The sequence below is a fragment of the Salvia hispanica genome, chromosome 6, assembly GCF_023119035.1.
Source record: "Salvia hispanica cultivar TCC Black 2014 chromosome 6, UniMelb_Shisp_WGS_1.0, whole genome shotgun sequence".
Lineage (NCBI taxonomy): Eukaryota > Viridiplantae > Streptophyta > Magnoliopsida > Lamiales > Lamiaceae > Salvia > Salvia hispanica.
This window is the reverse complement of record NC_062970.1, coordinates 29006203-29010843: the sequence shown is the minus strand read 5'-3', so window position 1 is coordinate 29010843 and position 4641 is coordinate 29006203. Positions and strand designations below refer to the sequence as shown.

At 40.6% G+C, this 4641-nt stretch overlaps 1 pseudogene; it reads right to left on the bottom strand.

The window, feature by feature from the left end:
• Window positions 1–1774: 1774 nt before the first annotated feature.
• On the bottom strand, window positions 1775–4271 carry LOC125195083 (annotated as a pseudogene).
• Window positions 4272–4641: the final 370 nt, after the last annotated feature.

Genomic DNA, 4641 nt, shown 5'->3' with positions numbered 1-4641 from the left:
GCAGAGGTGTGGATTAAGAAAAACTCTTTATGGGTTAAAGCAGTCCCTAGAGTATGGTTTGGAAGATTTTGCAGAATGTTCAAACATGGCCGAACAAAGCCATTGGATCACACACTATTCTAAGAAGAGGAACAACAAAATGACATGTCTAATCATATATGTTGACGGCATGATCATAAAAGGAGATGATACGAAGAGATCCAAAATCTGAAGGAAAATCTGTTAAGGAGTTCTAAATGAAGGACTTGGAGCATTGAAGTGTTGAGATCTAAACACGGGATATTCCTAACGGAAAAAGTGTGATTTGACATGCTTGAGTCGAAACGGGCCTCTTGGAATCTGCAAAGCCAGCTGAAACCCCATGATACCTAACCATGGGTTGAAAATTGTGGATGGAGCTAAACCTCGATTGTGAAAGGTATCAGACGGTTAGTAGGAAAACTTATCCATCTCGCTCATACCGACCCTATATCTCATATGCGGTTGGCATTGTGAGTCAATTCATCGTCGGCCCTCGGAAGATCATATGAATCTTTGTCATGAGAATTGTGAGGTATTTAAAAGGACAGTGGTTATAGGGTATTCTTAGAAAAGAAAGAAGATCTAGAAATCGATGGATACAGGATGCCGATTGGGAAAGCAATCCAGACGATAGAAAATCCCTTGGAGGTTTTTTACCTTTGTTGGGTAACTTAGTCACTGGAGGAGCAAGAAACGAGAAAGTCGTAGCCCTATCAAGTGCGGAAGCCGAATTTCGAGGGATTAGAAGTGGTCTTATGGAGATACTTTGGCTTAGAAGATTGTTAACGAAATTGGCTTTCCACGAAATGGAGAAGTCAACTTTTTGTGACAACAAAGCGCAATCGTATTTCGGAGAATCTGTTTAGCATGACATAACAAAACATGTCGAAGTTGATGGTCACTTCATCAAAGAAAAAACTCGAAGGCGGCATCATCGAATTTTCATTTGTTCGATTCGAGGAACAACTTCATGGACTATCTTGACCGAGGCGTTGTGTCCTAAAGTCTTCAAAGAATTTTTGGACAAGTTGAGTATCGGATCGTTGCTTACTTGAGGGGAAGTCTTGGAAAAAGAAGAAGAATAAATGGCTGCCCATATTTATTTTGTGTAGAGTTCCTAGTTGTAGTGTGTTTCCAATACTCTTTTATTGGTGTATTTAACGAGACTCAAATCTCCCAATATATACTAGGGAGATGAGCATATCAAAGACATCAGAAGAAGAAAGAAAGAGAATAAATGGCCGCCATATTTATTTTGTGTAGAGTTCCTAGTTGTAGTGTGTTTTCAATACTCTTTTATTGGTGTATTTAACGAGACTCAAATCTCCCTATAAATACTAGGGAGATGAGCATATCAAAGACATCAAGAATTACACAACACTATTTCTCTTTACTTCTCTCTACTTCCAATATGCCTTCTCAATCTTGTTATACCTCTCTCGATTACCATCTTTAAGAAGAAAAAGAGTTAACTGCATAGTATAACCTAAAAGCAAATGTGGTATGATTTCAATTAGAACAAAACAATTGTTTGTCAAAAGGAGCTATGTGCAATGAAACAGAACCATTAGATTACAGTCCAGAGAGAAGCACTGTCAATGGGAAAAAAAGAGAAACATATATAAAACCAACATCTTAATAAAATATCAGTAAAATATAATTAATGGATTATAACTACAAACAATGGGGTTATGATGGAAATGCAGCAGAAGTAGTGCAGCATCCCTTCAAACTAGTAGGCTTCACTCTGTCGCTACATCTTTTCCTTTGTTAGCCAAGATTGATGAAAGCTTTTACTCTCCAACTCCAATGAAGTTGCTCTATTGAGTAATATTATACACCACATTCCTTTACTATGATGCACTTTCGAGGGCAGTACAAGTTTTGAAACACGTCTTCGTAGAAGTGGTTCCAACCGAAAAGAGGAGATGTTTCTCTGCCATTTTTTTGCTTCATACATCTCGTTCCATGCCTGTACTAAAACGATGATAATAGTTGTGCATTACATTCCAATCCGGTTTCATTAGAGCAATGGTTCTTGGTCATGACAGCAATATCAGCCGAAGAAGCTCCAGCTTGTTCGAATTTCTCAATAGAGACCTCCAAACATTCTAGCCATACGGGGAGTCCAAGTTTGTATTCCATGACCGATCTTTCATACAACATGGTGCCCCACAATACGAATATCTGGGATCTAATGTTGTTAGCCTGTTCCTCGAGTTCATCTGCGGATACCTGTTTGAACAAGTTATCAAGCTTCATTCTCTGCAACAGCGTTTCGATGTTATTCTCCTTGTGGAACTCGGACATAAGCTGCTCTTGCAAGTCTTCCCACATCTTCATTCCCTTCTCCATGTTTTCCTCTGCATTGTTGTATAGCATGAGTACTTCTCCCGAAGGCCATGACTCTAAATCTGCCTCAGTCGCGACCGCATAATACCAAGAAAGCTTTGCTTGCTCATACTGCCCCTGACCTTGAGCTAGAACAGCCTCATAGAAATTTGGTTTAATTTTGAGGGCCTCTTCATATCTCTCCCCTGCTTTACTGAATTCCTTCTGCGTGTAATCAAAAGCAGTCTTGATTTGCTCGAGCACAGATTGTTGGGACGAATCATCCGAGAAGTATACTTTCTTCCTCGCTCTTGACATGTGAACATTTCCCCAATTGAACATGGCTAAAGCAGCCAGTTCTTGGAACTTATCCGCTGCAACAGCAAAGAGGTCTTGAGCCTCGTCACTAGTCACCGTCTCCTCCATTGCCTCCGAGTAGATCTTCACTCCCACCTCATGGAGATCAATGTAAGCATCAATGTCAAAACCAACATGGTTCTTGAAGAACTGAGCAAACTGAATGATCCAATCACTGAGACAAGTCGATTCACAGCGCATCTCCTTTTTACTCGTGCCTGCCTGCTTCTTCTCCATCTTTTGCTGCCTCAACTTCTTAAACAACGGATCCTGATCCGGGCTGACTTCAATAACATGCAGCTTTATGGAAGCATCGCCTGCAGACGATTCCACAAGCCTCAGCTCCTCTGTCGTGCTGATTGTCACCATATCGCCTTCTTGATCCTTATATTTGACCATGATGGCTTTTGAGCTAGGAAACCGCTCAGCAATGATCTGCCTCAGCTTCAAAATATCGCACTTGACAGGAATCTGAGTCCATCGGATGTCTTCCTTATACACGAGCTTCACTGTTCTTCTCACCTCCTCCTCTTCACTACTTCTAAGCTTCCTTACCTCCACAACCACCTTCTCTTCCGTATTCTTCTCAGCTCGACTACTAGTAGGCCCCCTTATAAATATCGAACTAGCACTTCGTTCCTCAAATTTTCCCTTCAACTCCCTCTCATTATAATCCACAAACATGCCATCTATATTGCTTCTCATCTTCCTCATAGGCATCTCCCCGACTCCCCTGCTCCCACTTGAAGAAGCCGAAGCAGTGGGAGCCAAATCAACGGGGATATCACAGAGCCTCGACCCCTGCCTCTCAAACACTCTCCTCAACGTCTCCTCAATCTCATATGCCATGAGATTGTTAGGCTCTGACCTCAACACTAGCCTAACATCCCTAAGTGCCAAATCAGGCCTATGCAAAACCTCATAACACCTAGCTCTCTTCAAGAGAGCCTTGCAGTAATCGGGGATGACCTCGAGAGCCAAGTTGCACTCGTTAATCGCCCTCGGATACTCGCCCACGCCCAGCTGCATATAGCATTCGGCCATGTTGCTCCTGAGATAAGCCACATCTGCGTGGAATCTCGGGAGCAGCTTGATCGATTTCTCAAATTTCAAAATGGCACCAGCATAATCCCTCTTTTGGAAAAGCCTATTGCCATCCTCTTTCAATTTCTGAGACATGGACATGAATGCAACAGTGTCTATATCACAAGGCCTCTGGCTATTATCCCAATTTCTCATTTGCCTCAAATACAGCTCACGCCATTTATCGCCATAACCACCCTTGTCTGATTCATTTTGGTTCTCCATTGTAAAACCAAAATCTAATCCCTAATTTTTTAGTAATCCCCAATTCAATAATTTGATTGAGATACACCAATCTGAATGAGGGCAAAAACCTAATACCCAAATTAAAGAAAGAAACATGCAATTCTTACCCCAGAAAAAGCTGAGATTAATGCTCCAGAATCCCACAAATTATCGGGCAAAAAGACAGCAATTTGATGCCAAGATGTAATCTTTTTATTTTGTTGTTTTTTTTATTGTTTTAGTTTTTGTTTTTCCTTGAGAGATAATATCAAATTTGGAAATGGAATAATTATCTGCAAAACGCACGCACTCTAATTCAAACCCTTCAAAAGTTTCTTGTGATTTTCATGGAAAATCAAGAAATTTGTTGGTTTGTGCGGTTGCAGATATACGAAGTGAAGAAAAAGAAAAGGTATATATCCCAAGAAGTAAAATAAAATGTTATGCTGATTTATGAAGTAAATGCCCACAAATATAGGTAAATATCTAGTTATATTTTTCAAAAGCAAATGAAAATGATGAAGATGCAACAAACAAAATTTTGCGAAAATTTAGTGGAGAATGCTATCAAGGGACTAAAAAGAAAATGAGGGACCGCATTTCTCTGTGCTCCAAGATTGTGGG